At 34.7% G+C, this 26866-nt stretch overlaps 1 pseudogene; it reads right to left on the bottom strand.

Annotated features, from left to right (window-relative positions):
* Nucleotides 1-13150: 13150 nt before the first annotated feature.
* The window catches only part of LOC149248174 (ubiquitin-like modifier-activating enzyme atg7), a 48910-nt pseudogene continuing 35194 nt past the window's right edge, over nucleotides 13151-26866 (bottom strand).

Below are 26866 nucleotides of genomic sequence, written 5' to 3' on the forward strand. Positions count from 1 at the left end.
ATTGTGAGAACACCAACAAGGACATTAGAAGGATAATACAGCAACTGGAAGAGGAAGCAACCCAGGGACAATCAGACTCTGAAATGGAAGACTGGGAATATCTCCTCCCGGATCCAGGAAACACGAGAGGCCGTATGACTCTGTATAAGCAGGCTCTACACGTATACTGGGTAATGAAAAGACTGCTAGCTAAGGCAATGGAGCAAGTAGCTATGGAAATGGCAGAGCTTTCTCAAGGAATTCCAAATCTAAGGAAAGAACTGAAGAACATCCAGATTACTCTGTTAATGCAGGACAAAAAATGGATAAAATACAGCAGCAGATAAAGGACTGCCACCCAGACATCAAGAAAGAAGTGGAGCAGCAGACAGACATGGCGGCGCAATAATGGAAGATATGTATATATGCTGGTTTCAAGAAAGTGTTAGTTAGTAGAGTGGCATCTTTAGTTCCTTTTTGAAGTTTAGAATGCAGACTCGAAACAATAGAAATCTTTATGACTGTTTAGTATATTTAGCATGGACAAGAAGAATTAGAACTTTCTATTTTTGGATGGCTGTTAAAAATTTAAGGTGGCCAATAAACCCGGTTTCCCCTTGGGGCGAGTTGAGGCCACCACAAGCATGTAGTGGTTTTGATTTGCAGTAATAGAAAAAGAAAGGTTCCTCCGTAGTTTACAAAAAAAAAAAAAATGATTGCAACTTTGATAAATGAACTGTCTAATTTGAAAATCTCACAAAATGAAAAGGTCAAGGATTTCAATTCTAGATTTAATAAATTGCTAAATAAAATCCCAGACATATCTCGACCCAGTGATGAGGTATTAATCGAATGGTATATTAGTGCTTTATCAGCTAACATTTCTATGTTTGTAGACAGGGACAATAAAATGACATTAGTCGACAACATGAAAGAGGCCATTGTTGTTGAGAAATGCATTGTCTTTGGAAAAGAAACTAGTGTCCGATGAAAAGAAAGTTGCAAAAAAGGAAAAGGAAGATCCAAAAAAGAAGTATTCTAAATATGCATTCGATGTTGAAGGTCTACAAAAACTCATCAAGTCAATGACAAATGAAATCATTGATCTTAAGAGACAGGTGGTAGAAAGTTCTTCTAGAAAAGGTTATAGACCCATGAAAACAAATCCACCTACTCAATCATTACCTCCTACACAAATTTCAACTATTGATTTTGATGAAGAAGAGGAAGACATAATGATGTCAGCCGAAGAGGAAGACAAAGAAAAGGTAAACGAAGCTAATAGTTTATGGGATTTCTTGCCTTTTTCTTCAGATAATGAAACAAAGGAAGAAGCAATGCTTGTTACAACAATGAGTAAAGAAGTTGTTGATAATTCACAGAAAGCTCATAAAACTATAGTCACTTCTTTTGGTAATAAAGGTATTCCTAAAAATCAATCCTCTTCTAATTCTCCTAGTTCATCTTTAACATCCAAAACTCTGTTAATTTCTAACAACATTGATTACAACATAGTAGAAGATATGAAGAAAACTAAAGCGAACATTTCTATGTTTGAAGTTTGTAAATTAAAACAATAGCAGAAGTTACTTTTAAATGCATTAAACACTGTCCCAACTCCTTCTTTTCCTTATAATGTTATCATTAATAGATATTCAAAAGAGAAAAATCAGTCTTCTAATTCTACTCCTAAAAAATTTGATCCTTCCGATTTTATTATGATTGGTGATCGATCAAACTCTCATACACCCCCTTTTCTATTAACTTATGAAATTTTCAAAAAAAACGTTCACAACTGCCTAGTAGACTCAGGAGCTTCTTCCAACATAATGCCATATTCAGTCTGTCTAAAGCTAAATGTACAACCTCAAAAGTCTGTTGTCCAGATTGTGCAACTAGATAGGACAAAAGTTAAAGTTATTGGAGAATTGAATAGGGTGTTAATTTGGTTGTCTTCTAATTCCAAAGTTTTCCAAACTATTGACATTCTAGTGGTTGATATCCCTGAGTTCTATGGTTTAATCCTTAGCAGGGATTGGTCTGAAAAATTGCACGGTTACTTCTCCACTAACTGGTCTCACCTGTGGCTTCCATACAATGGTAAGCCAAATCAGATTAAAATAGACCATGAAAAACACATGAAACTCACAGTCACTGATCTTGAAGAGGAAAATGAACCTGTTGCATTTACCAATAATATTTTGGGAAACTACACAGCTGAGTCATTCTTTGGTTTCTTTTCAGCCGATACTTCTCCTTTACCTAAGGAATTTATCTCTTCACAGATTGAAAACTACTCCCAAACAGATTCCTCAAAGTGTGTAAATTTTGTAGATACAGATGTAAATAGTGTAAATAATGATGTAGATAGTTTTTGGAAACTTTATTTCGATGGGTCCAAATCTAATGAGGGCGCAGGAATTAGTTGTATTCTGATTAAACCAAACAAAGAAAAGATAATGATTGTTTTCAGACTTCATTTCAAATGTACTAACAATGTGGTAGAATACGAAGCATTAGTTCATGGATTACAAAAAGCCATCAGCCTTGGAGTGAAATTCCTAAAAGTATATGGTGACTCTAAGATTGTGATAAAACATGTATGTAATAATATTCATTATGTTTCAATTCGTCTGAGGCATTATCAGTCATTAATTCACGAATTGATTTCTCATTTTATAACATTTAATATAATACCAATTTCTAGAATTCAAAATGCTAGTGCAGATTTGTTGGAAAATGTAGCATCCAAGTTGACCCCTCATGAAAATTTTAGCCCAAATAGATTTTTTATTGAGTTAATTTTCCGTCGTTTTGTTCATGACAATATCAAAAACTAGAGAGTGTTCAACAATGATAAAGATATAATACTTTCTCACCTCTGAAGGAACTTACACTGATCAAGTTATTGATGAAGAAGAACATGAAAAAAATATTAACACTTCTTCTGATGATAAAATCAGTGAAAATTATTTGCCCAGAACAATAGTAAAACTTGAAGATCTTTATGATTTAAAAGATAGATTCAAGAGAACAACAAATTTTAAAGTTCAGAGTAGCACATTAAGATTTGAGATAATTAATCTTGGGACTGATCAAGAACCAAAGAATGTTAATTTAGGCCTTGGATTATCCCCTAATGAGAGACTTAGTTTTATTCAATTATTAAGAAAATACAGGGACATTTTTGCTTGGAATTATAATGATCTGAAAATTTTTGATACATCCATTATTCAACATACCATTCTAATGTCATTAGAATTTAAACCTGTTCAGCAAAAACTCAGCAAATCCATCCCAATTTAGAGTCTCAAATCAAAACTGAACTTAATAAACAAACCAAAGCTAAAATCATATTTCTTGTTCGACATTCAAAATGGGTATCGAATTTAGTTCCAGTCTGGAAAAAGAATGGTGACATTAGGATTTGCATTGATTTTCGTAATTTGAATAAAGCTTTCGAGAATGATAATTTCTCATTGCCTCCTATGGAATAGGGTTTACAAGTTGTAGCAGGCTCACAACTAATGTCCTTTTTGGATGGATTTTTAGGTTACAATCAAATTTGGGTGCATCCTAAAAATAGAATCAAGAAAACTTTTAGGACCAAGTGGAGCACTTATGCATGCCAGAAGAAGCCATTTGGTTTAGTCAATTTTGGAGCTACATTTCAATGAGAAATGGAGATTACCTTTAAAGGATTAATTAATAAATCTATAGTGATTTAGTTAGATGATATTACTGTTTATTCAATGAAAAGAAGTAATCATGTACATGATTTGAAATTAATTTTTGAAAGATGTAGGAGATATGGAATTTCATTAAATCCCAAAAAGTCATTTTTTGCTTTAAATGAAGGTAAACTATAGGGATTTATTGTTTCCAAAGATGGAATTTCTATTGATCCCGGAAGAATTAAAGCGATTTCTGAAATTCCTCTACCCCACAATAAAAAATCAATGCAGTCATTTTTATGGTAGATTAATTTTGTGAAATGTTTTGTGCCTGGTTTTTCACAAATCGTTGCACCATTACAAAATTTAATTAAAAAGAAAACAATTTATAAATGGGGTTCAACAGAAAAATCAACATTTGATTCTATTAAACAGGTCATTATTAATGCTCCTTCTCTTTCTTCTCTTGATTTTAATAGAGAATTTGTATTATACACTTTCACTTCTAATCATTCATTTGCAACAGTTCTAACCCAAAGAAATGAAGAAAAAGAAGAGGCTCAGATTTCATTTTATAATTCTAATTTACAGGGAGCTTAATTAAATTACTATGAGGTTGAGAAACAAGCATATACTGTGCACAAAGCGATCAAATATTTTCAACCATTTTTGCTGAAAGTACATACTACTGTTATCGTGCCATTTCTAGTTGTTAGGCAATTTCTAGTGCAAAAGGATCTCAGAGAGAAAAGAACTAATTCAGTGACTGCATTACAAGAATACGATTTGGAAATCAAACCTGCCAAAATTGTAAGATTCTAAGGCTTTTGTAAGCTGGTAACAAGTTCTCCTTCAATTTCATCTCAAGAAGACATGGGCAAAGAGGAACAATCGTCTGAGGTATGTCTTATTAACTCAAATTCTCAATATTTAGATTTAATTTATTATTGCACTTATGGTCATTCCCCAGATGAGTTGGCATCAAAGAAGAAGAGAGCTTTGAGGCTCAAAGCAAATAATTATCATCTTTTGAATGGTATTCTTTTTCACAAGAATTATGATTTTATGATTGAATCCTAGATGTTTGGAAAAAGATGAGTTTGAAAAGGTTTTGCGGGATCTTCACGATGGGAAAGTAGGTGGTCATTATGGAGTTGAAAAAAAATCTCACAAGATTTTCCATGCTAGCTACTATTCGGCAACATTGTTTAAAGATGCCTACACCTGTGTTCGACGCTGTAGAGTTTGTCAAACTATTGCTAGAAGAGAAAAGAAGGTTGCTTTGACTTTACAATTTGTTACAATTGATCAACCATTTGAACAATGGGGCCTTGATTTAATAGGTGAGATCATTCCAACATCTTCTAAGAAGTATAAATATATCATTACCACGACATATTATTTTACGAAATGGGTTGAAGCCATTCTTGTCAAGGTTGTCAATTTTGAGGTCATAATTGATTTTATTGAAAAATACATCATAACCAGGTTTGGAATTCTGAACTCTCTCATGTTTGATAATGCTACATATTTTTTCGAGAATGTTATGACTGATTTTGCTTTAAAAAGAGGCTTTAATCTTAAATATTCATCTAATTATTATCCACAAGGTAACGGGTTAGCTGAATCAACTAATAAAAATCTCTTAAGGATAATTAAAAGAACCATTGATGATAAACAAAAGAATTGGCATAAATATCTTCTTTTTGTTGTTTGGGCTGATATGATTACTTTCAAAACATATTTAGGGACATCTCCTTACAATTTGGTTTATGGCAAGGAAGTTGTTCTTCCTACCAATATTGCCTTGCCATCATTAGCCCTTGTTCAATCAATTGAAGCCCAACCATGCTCTTCTCTACAATATCAATTGTCGCAAATCATTAAGTTAGAGGAAGAAAGAGAAAAATAAGCTAACATTTATGCCAAACATCAGAAAACTGTAAAATCATTGTTTGATTCAAGCCCAGTCGGGCATAAAGCTTTTGATATTGGGGACTTAGTGCTGAAATGGAACAAAGCCCATGAGGAAAAAGACAAACATTCAAAATTTCAAAAACTTTGGCTTAGACAATTTCAAATTGTGCAAAAACTAGGCCCATCTACCTTTATACTTCAATATTTACAAGGAAGAAGAGAATCCCTTCTTGTAAATGGGCTAAGTCTGAAAAAAAATGATTTTCTTGAAATTCTTGAAATTGATAATAAATATGTAAATACTCATTCGTACATATCGTTCTATTTCTTTTGGTTTATTACAACCTCCTTGGTTTGACACTTGGTAAATTTCTATTTTCTGTTCATGGAATTCTTTGGTAAAAGGAAAGATATCAGGTTAATTATCAAGCTGGCATATTTTAGATTCAGATTTGAAGATCTTATTCCATGAGTTTTTCCTTTTTCATTTTTGATGATCTCTAATTTATAACATAAGAGATAATCTCTTTTTAAAACAACCTTTATCATAAACAACTCCTAAAGTAGCAAAGGAAAACAAAATAGTTTAGTATTTTATCACTCTTCTATGTCATCCCAATCTCTTAAGGAGAGGACTTGTCTCCCCATCTATCTTAAAATCATCAAAATTTCAAATAAACTTTATGTAATATTTGGAAGATAGGGGTCTCCTTATAGAGTCATTCTACCATGATCATGGGCATTGATCATAGTGACATTATCATATCTGGTTACCATGCCAAGATAATGGCTTATAACAACTTGTTGTAATACAAGAGGTCTCATCACGAGTCGACTTTTTCATTACAATCAATACTTGTGAATGACATTGTCGAAACCTAGCCACCAAGGCAGGGCAATGGCTTTTAGAGTAATTTAATAATAAAAAAATAGAAATATACTTCCTCTGAAATATCAAGCAATAGATGGGATGCTGAATTCTCCTTGGGTTAAAAGGTAACCCTGTTGAGGCTATGGACGCTTGCTAGCAGCAATGGTTCTACTTGTGATAATAAGAGTTCATCTTTTTACTAAACTCAATTAAAAGATTTTGCTCTTTAGTTAAAGTTGTTATCAATTAATGACTGTTGTAAACATGATTTTTCTTTTATCATCAATACTGGAGATGTACAAAATTATTAAATTCCACTATCTTTTACTGATATTTCATTGAAAAATATGAATTTTAGCATTTTGATTCATTTAACTTCATTTCTTTTTCTTTGGAGTTTCATCATTATTTTCAGAGATTACTGGTTCTTCCCATGTGTCGCCATTTTTGTGGTAAAAAAACCAACACCCCCATTTTGACTTTATTATTATCATAATAACTATGGGGACCCTTTTGAATTTTCATTTGGATTTTGAATCATTAAATTGTTTCATCTTAGCCTAGTTTGCCTGATCACTAAGTTTGTTGTTAATAAAACTTTTCTTTTTAATCTTAAATAATTAGGATTAATTAATAAATAGCCCCTAAGACCAAGCTCATGTTACAACATGTGGCAATAACTCTTTAATAAACAAAGAGCAAAACTTTAGGCTATCAGAGTATTCTTTTGAAAACCTTCATAACCAAATTTCGATGAATATAAAGTGGAAACTAACTCAAATAACACAAAACACATATAGTAAAAAGCTATTGGATAAATATCCATATCGGAGTTTTTGTTATGAGTCACATTAAAAAACTTGTGATAAACCAAATTTTCGATATTTGTTGGACCCGTCTGCCACATCATTTCCTCTACTCCCTTATATCGGGTTTTTGTTATGTGTCACCTCTTCAAAGTTCTGGTATGTTAGATATTTGATGTTTCAATATCACACTCCCTCCAATCTCTGATAAGTGATATAACCTCCCGCTCTGACCTCCGATATTCTCTCCATGTTTATATCCCAATGTGCCTCCCCCTGCGACTTCCAATAAGACCTAATCTTCTGATCTCCAATATGGTTGCAGATCTAATAGGATTTATTACAATGATTTAATATAATATCATGTCCACTCGTCATCAGAACTTTTCATATATCATAAGCTTTGCAAAGTGTGCCATGTTAAAAGCCTGATACTCAAAACCTCTGATATCCATCCGCGCTCGCCATTTGTCACACTTTGGTTTGGTTGTTTCTATAAAGTTCTAAAAAGTCAATGTTATAAGGTTCTCAAGCTATCCTTTGTAGTTTTTCTTTACGATTGGTTATGATTTGGGTTATTTCCAATAAAACCCTGATGAGTTCTATTATTTGAATTACAGGGATAAACCCAGGGTTGATTATGGAAGATCTTTGATTTTCGATCTCAATTGAACAAATGATCCACTGCAATGCTAAAGAAAGGAAGAGACTTTTGTAAAGACCATTCAAGTATTATGTTGGAAACTACTCTTCGGCTCATTCAAATTTTTTTTGAATCATATTCAAAGTAAGATTTTGATAACTTCTAAGTTAGGACAGGATATCCATTAAATCTTGATTTATTGTTTGAAATATTTTTTATGTAGTTTTTAGTTGATAAACAAGGGAGGATTGTTCTTCTTTCAAAAATGTATAAATACCCCAATCCTCGATGAATTATGGGTTTTGATTTGAATTAAAAAAAGAGACTTATATGTGCACTACTATCTGTAAGAGATCTTTTATTTTAATGTGGAACCATCAAGAATTTATGGAGAAGGCATAGCGAAATTCCTCTTGGGTACTATTATTTTGGATTTCTTCTGTCTTTGTTTTTCAAAATAAATTGTTTATTTTATTCATTCATGTGTATTGAATAAAATTTGGTATTTTTCACTATTGAAGATACTAATGAAAGTGATATTTAGTTTTGAATGATTCATTGAGTTTTACATGTCTACTGTCATTAAAAGCTAATTTTGATTAACTATTTAATCAAGATTACTTTTATCATTTAAGGGGATTACTTCTAGTTTTACTTATTGATCTATATTACTAAGTAACATTGGAAAATTGTAAAATCATGTCAACTCAATAAAGCCTAGGTACATTTAGTTAATAAGCTTATAGTTTAGATTATATTAGAGTAATATGTATGCAATACATAGCTTAGAGTTATAGTTTATCTTTCATTTATTCCTGTATTATACACTTGTTGTGTGAAAGGGTAACTAGTCCCATAATACTAGTCAGAACCACCACTTCAATAGATATAGATCTAAGTTACAGGTCTTGACTTGGTGGATTTCCCCAAATGTTGATTAGGACATTTTTCCTGGTCAAAAAAATCCCAAAAAGATATTTTGTTCCACAATGACAATGCTTATTGGGGTAGTCCTTGGCTCCATCAAGGAGAGGTTGTTATGCCCCACTTCCACATTTTTATCATCCCTTAATGCTAGTCCTTGACCATTCTTTCCTTCACCAATATTTGGAGAATATAAACCTAGCATGGCCCTATGTGTTCTATTACGGATGTTTTGTTGCACAAGAACTCTGACTGCTTCTAGAATAATCCTCTTACGATCATTTGGTCTCTTATGCTCTCTTTGTTTCATGGGACTGGTTGCCTTTAGAGAGGAAATTTTATTTAAACCACCCAAAAATGAACCACTAGTATTTTTCCCAACTTCTAATACCTTAATATCAAAATTATTTACTAATATATGTCCCCCAATTGAGTTCCCAGAATTTGTATATGGTTGAACCTAGACAATTTAGCATGTTGGAAACCTGTAATGGCCTTTTTGTTGCCAGATTTATTTGTTCCTACTGCTTCAAGAAACAAATGGGAAATAATTTCACCCAATTTCTTTTGACAACCTCTCACATCCCCATATCAACTCCTTTTAAATTCATCTAACTCAACATCTGAAATCTTGTCGCCCAATTCTTTGTTCTCAAAATGGAAACTAGCCATAGTTCCATCTAAAGAACAACATAAAAGAAAAAATCCATATGTTTCATAGAAAGGAGCACCTTAGAATACATAATAAAATGTCAAAGCCCTAAATTATATATCGCCAACATAGAAATAAAAAATATTCAACTCGATAAGAAAATTTCTCACCAGGATAGATCAACAACACTGAGAAAAAAATATTTCCCAACAAAAATAAGGCGTGGATTGGTTGTGGTCCACATGGTGATGTTATAGTCCGAGCTTAAAATTTCTATTACATTATATGGTGATGAATCCTTTGAAACCAACTTCACTGCACCATTATACTAGTGCAAAATGTAACGGATTTTGAAATCCATGTGTTGTTGTAATAAAATGCCCAGAAGGTGACCATCCAAGGCACCTAAAGAATGTTGAACCTACCTATAGTGTTAAAAAACAATAGAATCAGTGCAACAACAATTATCATTTTCACATGCAGTCTTACTAAAAAATATAACTGATTCAAGGCCTTATTAATTCCCCCCAGTGGCCTTCAGTTTTGTGTTCTAGACTCCAGTCACTTGTGCACCAAATAATGACACTTTTTTCATTTTATTGGCTTGCAAGAAAAGAACCAATTGGATCCCATGAAATTGCAAAATCAATTTTTAGTGAAAGGTGGGAAAATGAAGACCCAACTATCTTACAAATTCACCAAAAAGAGATGGGAATTTTCCCAGCCTCTTTTGAGGCATCACATGAAAACTTGTCACCTCACACACTACAATATCAATACTTTTTCATCTTGGAAATGCCACCAAACAATGAGTTTCCTAGACAAATAAATTGACAATATGTCCACTTCAGAGTTGCAACTTGCCATCAATTCAAGCGGGCAATCTTCATTCAGCTTAACTTTCCAATTTCAATTTTCTTCTTGATAGCACAATGACCATAGTAAAATAAAGGAATATATGATACCATAAACCATGAAAATCCTTGATGAACAATATGCAATAGAAGGATGAGAAATATGAAGAACCATGTGTCGAATCCTCAACAAAAGTTGCATTGATACTCATGTTCTGAATCACTAAAATTTAGTGTGTCATCAACTAGTTTATTTTAATACATGTTACTATTGTAGAGAATTAAAATAGAGCACTTTTAAACATTTAATTAAACATGTTTTATTTAGGCAAACAATAGAGGAAAAATAATCTCCCTAGTAACAGTACATCTCAATCCACCAATAATTGCTAGAAGCAACCATTGTATTTGAAACATTGGTATTCTACTCCTACCTTAACAACAGAGAGTAGATACCTGGATGCGGGTGACACATTACGGAATTAATGCATTTACTAAAGGATGGCAGTGAGGGGACGGGCCACTTTTCCGATGGCGCCCCTCCCCATATATCCCACAGGTGCCTTCAAGACTCTCTACAGACTGTATTCAATACAGGACCGGATCGGTAAAAGGGTATTCATTTTTGGGTTATGGAGTTACCTTGTTTCATTCCTGCACAGTCTCCCCTGCTCTACAGCATCTGTCTACCTCAGGCCTATGAGCTCAGCCTTCGCACTGCAACTGGCCATCGATGCTAGATTGTTTGCTGTGCAGATTTTGGCAATGGGTTTCATCACTCTAATTCGGCTCTCTGCATTCTAATCTCTGCCTAGCTCTACCCTGTTTCACCTCACATTCCCTCTACTGGTCCTCCCTTTGTCATTGTCCCTCCCGTCACTGCTCCTGTTGCATGCTCAGCCAACAACATCAGCATCGTTAGGCACCAAATGAGAAGTCGTAGGGGAGGTACCAGGGGAGGAAGTTCTCGTCCTCTGGTTGAGCACGCCACCTCCTCTCCCTCCCCTGAACTGCATCACCCTCCAATTCTTGGGGAGGAGAGATATCCTAATACCAGATGTAGGCGAGGTCGGGTTCGTTCTTCCGGGGTTGCTCATGGCAACTTTGCTGTCCACTCTAATGATTTTCCTCCGCCCCTTCTACCTACTCCCCACTATGTCCAATTCAGGTTCTGTAGCTCCCTGAACACGCCTGTCATTACTGCTACTATCTCCATCTTCTTCTCTAAAGAAACCACTCAAACTGTCGCTCAGGTTGATAATTCTAACTTGCCACAAGAGGTTGCTCCCAGATGCAGTAATTGCAGGGATACTGGTAAGAATGGCATGGATGATAACCTCTTCACCTTGCAAGGTCTCAACTTCAGTGGCATTCAACATGGTGAAGGGGGCAGCTCTGCAGCCACACGCCCCTCTGGTGGTTCGAGTCATGAAGGGTACACCATGCAGGTTGCACCTAGTGACAGGGGTGAGACTCACGACAGCGTTGGTGGAGAGCCACATGACAGCGTTTCCAGGGACGTGGCGGATGAGTGGGCATGCCCAATCATCGAGGAACCCATCCCAGATGATTTCATCTAATATGACGTGGCTTCCAGGTAGCAGGATGTGGCAGATAGAGGAAAGACAGAGGCTACTTAGAGTTAGCATGTGGCCGGTTGTGGCTGCCTAGGTGTTTTTTAACTGGTCATTTTTTATTTTGATAGTTTTTCTTGGCTTCTGGTATCCTATCATGGCAATATCTTACTGTCTTTTGTGGGGTATGGAATCAAGATTTGCTTCCATTTTTGGAGTTTATACTCTCGCTGGACTGGTTTCCCCAATGTTGGGGCAGTCCAGATTTCGTTGATATTTCACGATATACTTGGTCGAGGCTTAGTCCTCTTTGTAATTTTCTGTACATATTAATAGACTACTTTTACTTAGAAAAAACAAACAACAGAGAGTAGATAAATGTGTTATTGATAAAAATCCATCATCTTATATACTAAATATTAAATTCACATAAATCTACAAGTATATTCACTATATCGTCCGTAGAAAAAGACCATGTACCTACAACAATAACACAAACATTTTTTAGGAAAATGCAAAAATGTTGTCCTCTGTTTTACGAATTGCACCTGTAAATTTAAGGTTAGACTAAGAAATTTTCATGATCAAAGAAGCGATAATGAAATGACATATATATGATACTAGGAACCAAAACAATTCTACTACCTACCCTTAAGAAACCAACATAGTTTTATTATTTCCTTTTTCAATACCAATTTAGTGAAAATTTTTCAGGAATAAGTGCAAAAGATGAAAAGTTTTGTAATACAAGCCATGTAGACTAAAACTCAATTTTCACTAACCTTTATTGGATAAAGGTCATAAAGAAAAAACACTCCAGGGAGGGAGCGAGTCAATTCAATTTCTGCAGCCTTGAATGTTCAGTCACTGAGAACTTCATATAACCAGAACAAATCTACAGTTATACATGTCTTCCACAATAAAGTACATATATGAAACATCCAATTATTTTATTTCCATACTAATCTTATTTGATAGGATCTTATGTCCTCTTATGTCAGTGTAGATGGTGGGGACAACCTAAAACAAGTAAACAATATATGAACTGAACAATATTTTATCTCTTTCAAGGGAAAAACTATAAAAGGTTTGCAACATTATAGATACAAAAATTATTCACAAATGATTTAGGAAACGGAAGAAATGTGTTACTCAGAAAAGAATTCTCACCTTTGGAAAACACTTTTACGTACCATTTGAAATTTGATCTCCTTATTCAACTCTGCAATAGAACCATCAAATGAAATAATAATAGTTCAATTGAATCTAGTTTCTTTATTCCATTCAATGATGGAGATATCTTGCCCCAACTTTCTTGAAGCACCAATATAAATTGATAAGGATGCACTAGCACCGTGTCACATCATAATGAAGGTATCAAATCCTAAAGCAATCGTGATTTCTACCTGCAAATGAAACTATTTACTAAAATTTCAATCGAAAGGAAATACTAAACACAATATGGCAATATGCAATTTTCCTAAAACACACAATCGTATTATTTTCATAAATTGGGATAAAAGCAGGGCTCTTAGGCTATAATTTTGCTAACACAATGGTATGCTAAATTTTAGTAGAAACACTTCTACAAGTGGGTTTTATCGTTGTTAAGATATTTACATATTTATCTAATTCAACTTATATGAGAGTGGCATTGCTATAGATTTCAAAATATACTTATATGAGCTCATCACAACTGCACAATGTTTCCTATATTCACTAAAACAATTGTTGCAACCTAAAGTTATAAAAAGATTTTCTTAATCCATTCTAACATGGTTTCACTCAACTCAATACAGGCCTTAAAAAACATCTCTAGTTTCATTTCACCTGCAAATAATATGGGTTGTATACAAGATGGGAATCTACTATCAGAGACAATCAGAAAGCATAATGCTTACATGGCCTTAACTAGGAAAAAATACTAGGTGTTTTGTAGATATTTTGAATCAATTTCATCCCACCTTGTTAGCATAAGCACATAAAGGTGTTGGAAGACAACGACTTTCTCTTGTATCAATAATCAAGAAAATGACATCATGGTTGTCAATCAAGTCTTTAAGTTCATCTGTTGTCACAAAATGTCCAGGCATTGGAATGGTCATAGAAACACCCTTTGCTTCCTTCTCAGTAAGGTTTGAACTAAAAAAATTTAGAAAAATACAGTCACGTGCCACTCAAAATAGATAAGGAACAAAGAAATCAAGCCACTAAGGGATATAAAAACTACCACACCAGGAAAAATGCACTTCAAATTCTTTGTTGTTGCATTGGATTTTAGTTGAACTCCATTCAAACAATCATCATGAGTATATAAATATTGGCGTAGAGAATTCAACATAACCACATGAGCATGGTCAACTAGTGTGATATGTCCAACACCCCAAGCCTGTATATTGAAAAAAACACATTACTTTCAAAGACAAGTAGTGAGTGGAAGATGCATTCTCATGTAAATTAATGGCACCTACCATAAAATTACAAGAAACCTGACACCCAAGTGTACCAGCTCCAAGAAGAAGGCATTTTGTAGATGATAACTATTTCAAGTCTAGAGATGGTAGAATGCACCATATCATAAGTTTCAAATTTAGATCTGTTGCTGATATAGCCAACCTAGAAGTAGTGTCACCTATAAGGTAATTAACATATCATTTCTCTTATTGAGACAAGTAAGCTACTCAAACTAACCTCTTGGGATCCATCTCAGTTGCAAGATTAATCAATCTAGGTCCCATCTTTCCATGGCTATTCAGTTCCCATCCAACTACCTTAGGAATGAGTTTACGATTACTCCAACCTTGACACATCCAAATTTTCATAGCTCAGTTGAGGAATGGGAGAAACATGATAATAAGCAAACATGAGATAAAGTTTATTTTTTATTTTTTGAGTAATGTTGATTCCCTTTATGGTTTGTCTACTTGGTGGAGTAGAAACCAAGATATCAACAACAAGACATTGTTGCAAATCTCCAAACCCTCCTTTCTCTCTATAGCATAGAACTGTGGCCTTTTCTAGGCCCCACCTCACCACAACAAATGCAAGAAAGTTGCGAAGTGGCCAACTAGGATTGGTTGGAAGGTGGCATGGGTCATAAAAACCAAGAAACACCTATTAAGCCATATAGTTTTCAAATTCAAGAAAAGAATATGAGGAAACTGAACACCAAGATATGTTTTACAATTTTAACTTATAATCAAGCAATACTTTTCCTTTCAATGAAATGCAAAGAATATTTAATTGTTCTTATTGTACAGACTACCATCATAAATTAATACTACTTAAATAACAACATGTGCCATATATACACAAAAACTTATTAGTAGCACAACTATGTCAGTTATGTTTGCAATAATTTATAGCTAGCTCAAGAATAATGTTACAAAAAATTATTGATGAACTCACCTTACCACCTTCTCGTTGGCATGTTTCACAGTCTCTTAATAGCCTTAGTCTAAAATGAACATTAGAGATTATGTGAACCAAAAAGAAAGGAACACTTGCATTTGGCCAAGTCTTGTTTCTGTGTGAATCAATATATGTTTCGATATGAATTAAGGCTTGAGGATATAGGACATGAAGTGAAAAACCTCAAAGACAACCCATTGACCTTCACATTCAACTGCAAGCACATATATTTTTATTTTATCAAAGGGAGCTTCTATTAACCTGTTGTTGATGTTAATTGGTGTCATTCATTACAAGCTACTAATAATGTTGTTCCCTTCAAGTAAAACAAAACAAAGGTCTAATTTCATATCAACATCACCGTACCCACTCATCCATGACACAAAAATAAGCAATCATCAAAGCTAGATGTTTAACTACCTCTTATATGCTGAAAAGTTTTGATGCTCTTCACAAATTAATCAATATTGCAGGAGGTTCAAGAACCAATGCAGGAAATGAAAACCAATAATAGAAGTTCCATTTCTTTAAATCTACATATGAAATTAGGAAAAATCTACAAAGCAAGCTACTGTCCTCCTCCACTTTTCCAGAATGAACATCCTCCCAGATCTAATGATAAACAAAATAAACCAACATTAACCATCCTAGACAGTTTTCTTAATCTTTTCTACAAGTTTCTATTTTAGAAAATGTTTACATATTCAAGCGATTTAAATGACTAGTAGGAAGTAACAAATTAGCTTTAGTTTATTTATTTCCATGGACAACCAGGAGCATTCCCACTACCAAATATAAACATAATAGTTAAAATTTAACTAGGAAAGTAAAGAGTCGAAAGAAGATTATCAATAGACACCTTTTGTACTTCCAAGTTAAGCCAAGCATGCTTATCAAGAGCCTTGAAATTGTCTCGTGTATTCATAGTGTATAGTATCCTTGGAAAAAGACATAGGTTTACGTTCCCTAAAAATTTTATCGAGACCGATGTTTCCCTAGTAGGATCAGGCTGTATTGATTCAGAGAGAAATTTTAGATCATTAGACACCTGTTCATGAAACATTGGAGCGTAGAACCCTGCTCCACCAGTTTGGAAAGAAAAAATCGTGAGCATTGTGGCGATATGGACGTTGAATAAGAACCTAATTTCATTGTACTCTTTATAAATAAATAAAATAAAATCCAATACATGGATAATAAAAATAACGAGAAACTTTATGAAGATAGCTAAATAAACAGTTGTGCCATATCTTTATATATATCAATGTTGCAATCATCGACATCTGGATAAAATAAAAAAGGGTCAAAAAAAAAAAAAAAACAACAACAAAAAAAAAAAATTCTAAAAATCGGGAAAATATGAGTAAAAGTTGGAAAATATCAGCAAAATTAAAAACATACAAAATTTTATAAGTTTAAAAAATCACTTAAATCATGATTTTATCCATAAAATCGTGATTTTTTTGCATGGTTTAAAATAAAATGGGATTTTTTTCCTTTGAAAAAATGCCAATTTTTTTGGCTGATAAAATCAGCTAGACCAAAAATTCGTGATTTCACAATTTATTTCACGATAAAATTAGGATGTTTGCAACACTGACAAACACACACACATATAAAATATCAACGAATTTTAAAATGACACATTTTTTAAGATGTAGATCTAGTAAATACGTTCAGCTTGGCATCAATCTTAAGCAGTCAAACATATGTTTGGTTTTGAGAAGCACATATTAAACATTTGTTGTAAACATTGTGCAACATATGCAAGGACAAGCACTAAGAACATAAGCCACAAGGTTATTATTAAATCCATGCCTAAGCAAGATTCCATTAGCATCTAGCCTGCATGGCTCTCTACAAAGAAGTTTTGACTTACATGTACAAGCAATTATTTTCTTAGATGTCATATTGGTTAAAAGTTAAAGCTTAACAATGTTCACGCAAGAAGCAAAATGAATCTTTATTGGTGGATTTGGAACTAAAAGTATGATTAAATATTTTCATTAATTATGAAAATCTAGAGGATCTTATAAAATTTTCCACATCATAATGAAAAGCTAATAGCTAAATAAATATTCTAACATTGAGATAAAAGATTGTTTAGAGGTTGCACGTGTGGATGGAAGTGAATGAAAAATTTAGGAAGTTTTGTTTTTGACACTTTCATATACCTATGGTGGTAGAATACTCATGCCAAAATAGGTAGAATTTTAGAAACTTGAACATGTGTAGTGTTTCATATGTCGTAGATAGATTGAACTAGATGGCCACAAACATATGTAGCCTGGGTATGTACACCCAGACCCATAACACATCAAGCAGGTACTAGTATGCATACCATGTGCCTAATGGTACAAGGCTACTACAAGGTCAGGACTGCAACCCCAAATATTGGTGTGTATTGTGACCATCTAGGTATGATACGACCCTCCTTAAAAGGTAATTTAGCATGGATTCCCCATAAAAAAGTGTTATTTTATTTTATTTTAGAAAGAATGCATAAAAATAAAAGGAGAAGGTGGGTTGAAGATCTAAAACTCTAGTCTATCATTTGCTAGGTGTAAGGAAAAAGTGTCTAAACCATGCTTGGGGGCTCTTCATTTGATGTGGGATACATGATATGTTAATAACCCTTGTTTGTGCCATGTTTGGAATCACGATTATTGTTAGACAAAAACCTGCAAGTGTTAGTCAATGATTGCATCGCTAGAGATAAGGATCCACGAGAGGCGGTTAGTACATGTAGAAACACACATGGAGAGTGTTGATTTATCCAATGTCCAACAATCTCCCCTCCAACATGAGCTAGGTGTGTATCGAACTCATGACCTATGCTCTAATACCACTTATTGGGAATCATGATTTTCGTTAGACCAAAAACCCATAGGTTTTATTAAATGATCTCATCGCCAAAGAAAAGGATCCACGAGAGGCAGTTAGTCCATGTTGCGAAACACATAGGGAGCATTAGTTTATCCAATGTACGACAAGATAGCTTATGGAGATTACTGAACCTTGTCTTGATGATTATGTGTCACACTTTCTTATAGCATTAGAGTCTCTAACTGCACAATGATCTTCTTCATGTAATCTTTTGACACATAAAAGGAGCCTTGGGTGCATGTTTCAGAGAAGAAGAGTTGTCACCTCTTCAATTTTTCTCACTTTGGGTTAGTTCTTCCCATCACCAAAGGGGTATCCGTAGGTCCTATCACTTTCTTGTGATCTATATATCAATCAATGAGAATGAATTAGGCCAATAAGTAAAACACACAAAGAAAATAGTAACAACCTATAGGAAGGATCCAACAACAGGTGCCTTCCATTGGGTCATGAATTCAAATAAGAGCTAGAGAATTTGAGTGAGGCATCCATGTTAGATGAATCTCCTTGTGTAACAATGTTTTGAACCCTACAAAAAATGCCTAGACACAACCCTGCTCTAATTATTAAAACCTAATCAGATGCAATTCCTTAACCTAAAATATTTGTGGTTGAGGACCATTGCAAAAATTCATAATAATCTCAATGAAACCAAGGGAGAAAGGTCCACACCATGTCACAAAATTAACTTGACTAGAATGAACAAGAGAGATGTAAACATTCCCCAACAGTGGAAAATACATGAGGAAGAGGACCAAGTTCCCAAGCTTTACTCGTTCTATAATTTCAAGCAATTACAAGTCTTTCAGATTATGAATCTCCAATGGCAGAGATCAAATATCCTAAAATTCCTCCTCATTACAATGAGGTTTTCTTAGTTTATAGAGCTATGCCTCAAAAATTGCACTTTAAGTCCCAGAATATTTGTGCATGTTGCCCAAAATGGAATTTAGGATGTGTTCTCTTTAGTTTAGTATGCATGCATCTGAGAATGCATACCATCCTTCTAAATGGCATCCTACTATCTCCTTGCATGCACCAATATATTGATGATGGAATGATACTCACTAGAAATAAAAAAATAGAACAAGGAGAGTGCAAGTGCATCTCCTAAAAAAAATTCTAAAAATAACATATAGAGAGAAATAAACCAATGGTAGTGTTGTCATGACACATATAAGAGACAATGGTATAATACAAAATACTTAATATTTTGCGAAACAATAAAAAATAGTAATGGCCTACTAAAAAGGAATGAGTGAGTTATAGAGATTTTAGGGGCTCCTGAGTCTAATGACCAATGGAAAGTGAGGCGAACTGAGTACAGGTTCGCTATCAAAGTACCCTAGGGCTAGTAGTGGAGTAGACCATATGATCCTAGGAGGGGGGGGTGTATGAGAAAGGGATACTCCTAGCATCTGAGGTCAAAAGGAAGGGACTCTGAATAGGTCTTTGTTATGAAACCAGCTCAAGAAAAGATAGAAAAGATAGATCAACGCCTTAGAATTCAACCTCTTCGAGGGCGCAACCTCCTTTACATTACATAAATGAACAATTCTTGGATGATACAAATGAAAAGACCTCCTTTCTATATATAGGAGTCTAAGGGGTCATAACATAATCAGAGCCGACATAACAATAATAATGTAAGGGCACAATAATAACAATAGTGGGCTTCTATGGGGCACAGTAGTAACAATATGGGCACTACATGGGTACATCAATATAATAAGTGGGTTGTACTAATAACAATAAGGGGTTACACTAGTAGTATAGGGGCCTAACATGCCCCTCTCCTTCAAAAAGCGTTGTCCTCAACGCTTGAGTAGTTCTTGATGCTTCTGTATAAAATTCTTGTCCTCCCATGTGCAATCTTCAGCGGGTAAGTTCTTCCACTTGATGAGATACTCTGAAATTGATCGATTTTGTAGATGTCGGGCTCTTGTTTCTGTGACTGCTCTAGGTTCCAATATGATTTTTCCTTCCTCTTCAATTTCTGGCAATATTGTTTGAATTGGGATCCTTTGCAACTTTTGAATAAGTGGCCATACTTCTTCGTCCTTCTTCCATTCATCCCTTGCTTCGTTTATCCAATCTGGTTGGATAATAGAAATAGCACAAAACAATGCTTCCACATCCTCATCCTTGAAGAGTCTTCCCATTCGGTAAGGTCGCCATTTTTTAAGTGCATGTAGTATTGCCAACATTTCCTTCTCATAAATAGCTTTCTTGAGATGTAGCCGTAAAAATACCCAATCACCTACATCAAAACATTTTTCACTACGATGTTGATCTACTTGTTGTTTCATTTGATTTTGCACTTAAGTGGCGTTATCCTTTAAAAGTTGGAGAACTTGTTGTTGATGCTCGATGTGATCTTTCACTACTTGAACCCTTTTCTTCTTGATATGTCCTTTTATCTCTAGAGTTTGAGGAGTGGTAATTTCTTCCAATCCTTTACAAGATATGGTTGGATTCATTTCTTGATGCTCGATGTGATCTTCCACTTCTTGAACATTTTTCTTCTTGATATGTCCTTCTATCTTGATAGTTTGAGGAGTGGTAATTTCGACCAATGAATTACAAGATATGGTTGGATTCATTTCTTTTTTCTCGATGTGATCTTTCACTTCTTGCACCTTTTTCTTCTTGATATGTCCTTCTATCTTAAGAGTTTGAGGAGTGGTAATTCTTGCCAATGCTTTACAAGATATGGTTTGATTCATTTCTTCTTTCTCTGGGTGGGATCTTGGCGTATATCTTCTTCTTTTGATGTTTCTTGATCCTTTTCTTCCTCCTCTTCATATTCTATGTAAAATAATTTCTTCTCAGCACACTTATGACCTTTAGTGCATTTGCTATCACAATTTTAACAAAGCCCTTTTTCTCTTTTTTCTTCCAATTGTTGTGGTGTAACCCTTGTAGGTTGTGGAAGGCTAGGAGAAACAACACTTCCATATTTATAGTTGTGAGGGGTATGCTTCCTGGTTTCCATAATTTTGCTTTTCACTATGTCACAAAGCCCTTTTACTCTTTCCAATTGTTGTGGTGTTGCTCTCAAGAAGGTGTTGCTCTTTGTATCCTCATAATGAGCTATCATTTCCTCCGTGAAAATTGACCACGTAACAAGTTGTTTATGAGAACAAAGCCCTTCATACCATAAAAATTGATCTGGTTCTAAATTTGAAGATGCAATACATACCTTTTGTAACAGTGGTACACCATGTAGATCAAAATATTGCTCCATCTGAAGTATCCAATTTACCGGATCCTTGCCATCAAACTTCCTCATCTTGATTTTTCTTGATTTTAGTAGCTCGCTCTTGAAACGACTGTAACTCTGTACTTTCGGATCTTTAAGTTCTGAAATTGCAACTTGTAGCAGCCCTCTGTGTCCTCTTTCCAAATGCCACCAGTCTGATCCAAATTAGATTCTCCAAGAAAGAGTTATGCGAAATCTCCCATAGTGACCTAATTATAGACTAGTTCAGTAGAGCGAACTTTTACGACATGCCACGAGTCATTGTTTCAACCTTTGGCTCTGAAAAATATATACAAGAAACTACAGTCCGTCCTCTTTCTATACATTCTTACGAAATTTCAATCCGATGCTCAGAGAGAAAGTTATGACGATTTTCCCCAGGTCACCTGTTTGGAATGTAATTCAGGAGTCTACAAAAAGACCAACTTCCTCAGATCATATCTCCGCAAATATAGCGCAAAAAGCTCTAAACTTTGGACCCAAGATTCAGCGCGATTTCTTCTTAAATGGGTTTTTTCTTAGCTTCTGAAACGTTGCAGAAAGAAAGTTATAGCAAAAATGCCACGATCACCTGTTTGGAGCAACGAAACCCTAGAATCCAAAGCTCTGATACCAAATGTTATGAAACCAGCTCAAGAAAAGATAGAAAAGATAGATCAATGCCTTAGAATTCAGCCTCTTCGAGGGGGCAACCTCCTTTACATACATAAATGAACAATTCTTGGATGATACAAATGAAAAGACCTCCTTTCTATATATAGGAGTCTAAGGGGTCATAACATAATCAGAGCCGACATAACAATAATAATGTAAGGGCACAATAATAACAATAGTGGGCTTCTATGGGGCACAATAGTAAAAATATGGGCACTACATGGGTACATCAATATAATAAGTTGGTTGTACTAATAACAATAAGGGGTTACACTAGTAGTATAGGGGCCTAACAGTCTTTGGCTACTCATATGGGACAAGGAGGTTGTTGGACATGTCAATAACATGATGATCTAATGAAAAATTAATGAGATAACATTGCCATACACAATTATTAGGATGCTCCAAGGGAAATATGATTCCACATCACCATTGTCCAACCACTTTGAGGGCTACAACCCCATCATACACGCACAAACATGTAGCACTCTATAGATGAACAAGTATTCCAAGGAAACACCATGACAACATGCTACATAAACATAAAAATGTATACCAAGAGGATGATCCATCAATAAAAGGCATGAAAATTTGAGAACGCCAATGGTTGAGCCATAATCATGATAAAACAACAAGGAGAAAAAGTGAGTCTCCTCCTCCAAGACACTGAACCATCAAATAATATGAAGGTGTACAACCCACATACATCAAATTTCCATATGTACCATGCTACAAGCCCATCCATTGCAATGAATATCACAAGTGGACCCTCATGCCATATGACATGTAACAAGAAGATTTTACATTTTTTTCAATTTTTCAAACTGCAATATTAAGAGATCAAAAGGTAGGAACAAAAATTTCGTAAATATAATTCAAGAAAATGCCTAGGGAACACGAACCAATAATGATATTAGCCACCTCACTACTAAACAAGGTTTAGCCTAATGGGTGCATTGTCCAAGTTGGCCTAGGCTGTTATATTTGTGAAGTATTTTTAGATTTTATCATTTGATCTTTTATTTGACTCAACATTGTACAGTTTGAGAACCTTTATTTATTTTGGTTTATGAATCATAATTTCATGCCATGGTCCATGCCACATGGAAATTTTAAATCTTGATGATATGGTGATTTTTCATAATCATATTATATACTTGCATATGTTTGAATATGTAGTCTTTCATATCTAATCTACATCCAAAGGTGTAATATTCACAATTGGACACAATCGACATTGTTTGTAATTTTATATTATAATTCTATTATATTTCTAGATTTGGTTAAGGGAAACCTAGCCAACTCAATGTACACCAATTACACTTCCTTGGGAAAAGCACCCTACCCCTTTCATTGTGTAAAAAATACATACCTCATATTTGTATTTCCACATATCATGATCATTCATTTAGTCTTCAACAATTGAATTAACCTAAGCACTCCATAAAGTATTGTGCTCTCTCATTCTTTGTTTGATCTATCTTGTGATTGGGTTATTTCAATTTTTCTCTGCAGTGCACTTGTACAAGGGTTTATTTCTCTCTCTAGGGTTGTGAATCTCTTGGCTACCCTAGTATTGTTTATCTCCATTGCAGATTTGAGTTGGTTGATCAGGTGCTTAGTGTTTAGCTCAAAATTCAAAGTTCTCAGATTGGCTGGAAAACTATACGGCTGCGTCTGTCTCGTCAAGATGATCGTAACACAATTCGTTTCCTTGAAAACAGAGTCTGGATGAAGGAGAAAAGACATGTTGTTCATTTTCTTAAACAACTAAAAAAATTGTAGAATGGGATAGAATGATGACATGGCAGTCCAGTTAGCAAGGGGAATATTCTTCATTTTTTGCCCACTGGGGGTTGTGACAAGTGTCACCTCCGGATTCGTTAGTGTATTTGTGTGAAAGGGAAATTTCCTAGTTGGCTCCAAGGTGGAATTCAAATTTTTTATTATTATATATTATATATATAGTTATTATTTATATTATATAGTTTTTTTTAACTATATATATTATATTACATATTTTTAAATATTAAATATCAACTATTAAATCCACATTTAAATTAAACCAAATTCCGAAGGCATATATGTTATATATTTCAAATGGCACATTAAACCAAGGTTTCAAACTATGGGGTTGCAAATATTTAAATGGCAAAACAATGTGATGGGGGGAGGGCAGGTTTGAGCTCATGACCTCCCCCTCCTAATTCCTATGAATTACCATTAAGGCACAAACAACGCACTTGTATGGAAGCCGACAATGCCATTCATTTATGCTGTATTTTGATGCCAACGACGGGGTGGTGGGAGCTGGACCGCAACAACCACGCATATGGGCCAGCCAGTGGAAGTGCTTAGTGCTAATTCCTTTTTTAGTTAAACTATATCCGTTTAAACATTAATTAAGCATGGTTAAAATTCGGATTAAGTTGGTGGCAGATTTGGCGGCGTGCCAAATTAGGTGGAAACTACCAGTTTTGGTGGACTTACTGGAGCCTCTCCAGATTTAGCGGAGGTTTCCTAGGAAAAAATGAAAGAAGCATAACTTTCTCAATTTCGACCAAATTAAGATCAGAAAGAAGTGTTTTGGCTAATTTGGACCTTCTGAACACATTAGTGTAGGTATCAGGAGCCATAGATATTTGTAAACAATATTTTTGCCACATTAAGCTAATATAGAGGCCCAAGCCATGGAAGTTGGACCAAGGAGATGTAGCCCAAGAGGGGTGAAATCCTTCATCAAAACACCGTGTTAATGTGTCTCTTTGATGGTTTGCTGCACTGTACATGTTTTGTGTTCATTATTCAATTTTGAGGCTATTTTTCTCATGAATGTCTTGTTTAACTTAAGGGAATTTACCTGTTTGTAAGCACCAACAACTTAGGAAACCTCAACACAAAAAGAAAGAAGCAAGCACATGTTTATAAATCTATAATTGTTATTAGCACAACAAAACTAATCATATAAAAACAGATCAAGTTGGTATCAGAGAAAAGGTTGAATTTCTTGATTGCTTTAGTTTATGCAATTAGGATTTTAATGGTTGCAAAATTGTGATGCTTATAAGGTTAAAGTTGTAGAGAGGAGAAGGGAAGCTATTGGTTGCAACTTCTGAGGTAATGCCCAGAAGAAGGAGAGCCACAAGGCCACATTCTCCACCATGCAAAGTTCCAATTCAATCTGCACTTGAAATTCCTCAATTTTTTCCTTCAATTGAGATTGAAGAGGTACAATCGGTACAAATTTCTGAGCTTGAATCTATAGCCATTATGTTTGGAGAAAGAGAGCCCGAAGGTCCCTCTTCAGAAGAGGAAGATATTAAGAAATATTTCTATACTTTGACTGAGATGGTTAAAGTCCTATATGAAGAGAGGAACGCTAGTATGGTTGGAGAGAGTTCTAAACCTCCACATGGAGAAGAAAGCTCAGAGGACAAAAAGGATGAAACAAGGATTCCAATGGGAATGGTGGAAATCCACCTCCATCTCCACCATCCTCATCATCTTCACCATCTCACACATCATCATCGTCCACTACCACTACAACAACTACCCATACTCATTCTAAAACCCCAAAAGGAAAAACTCCATTACTGAAATTGGACATAAAATTCTAACTTCCCATGTACAATGGAGAGGTGAATGTAGAAAAGTTGGACAATTGGATTCAACATTTGGAGGTATACTGCAAAATTTAGAACCTTTAAGAAGACAACATAAAGATCCAGTTCGCTTCACTGAGGCTAGAAGGAGTTGCACTAGTTTGGTGGGAAGAAAAGACTCAAGAGGAAATGAGAATCCATGGTAAGATATCCATCACTTGGGTTGAATTTGTTTCTGAAATTAAAAGACAGTTTTATCCTTTATCCTATATGCAAAAAGACATTATGAGTTGGCATAATTTTAGGCATCTTAAAGGCAAAACAATCCAATATTATACACAGGAGTTTAGGAAAAGGGCTTTGTTATTAGGAGTGAATTTTGAATTCTCAAGATAAACTTATGAAATATATTTGGGGTTTACATTCCTATCGTAAACACACTATTCTTATTTTCAATCCAACTAATTTAGATGAAGTACGTGTGCAAGCCACAAATCTTGAATCTAGATGAAAGAACACTTATAAAGAGGATAGTAATAAAAATCCACCTAAGGGTAAGGAGAAAGAGAAAGGAGGAAATGGAAGGGAAAGAAGAATGCAAGTATGAAGAAAGAAGGGGAGAAAATCACATGCAAACATTGTTCCAAATAGGGGCATGATGAAGCCCACTACTAAAATTGCATCCAAAAATGAGACCAAATAGGTTCAACAATAAAGGGAAATAGAAAACCACTGCTATCACTCAAGAAGATTTATGTTCTTAATCAGGTGATGAAAACAAAATCACTCTCATGGGAATCAAAGGAAAACAAGATATTGCAAGCACTAGTTCACAGAACTGTAACACTACTACCATTCCAAATGAAAAGAGATGAATTGAGTTATTTCATGTTAGGGTCATATCTAAACACACCAAGATTGACACACTCTTCGATAGTGGGTCACAAGCGAATCTAATCTTTGAAGACTTAGTCAACAGATTGAATCTTGAAATTGTACCTCACCATAAACCATACCCTTTGGGATGGATAACAAGAGACACCAGTTTACAGGTTACAAGAAAATGTTTGTTTAAGTTTGCAATCACTGCAAATTTTGTTCACGAAGTAGAGTTAGATGTGGTACTGCTTGATATTTCAAGTGTGGTGTTGGGTAGT

This window comes from Pinus tabuliformis, chromosome 7 (assembly GCF_031772625.1).
Source record: "Pinus tabuliformis cultivar Carrire ecotype Pingquan chromosome 7, CPIR1, whole genome shotgun sequence".
Lineage (NCBI taxonomy): Eukaryota > Viridiplantae > Streptophyta > Pinopsida > Pinales > Pinaceae > Pinus > Pinus tabuliformis.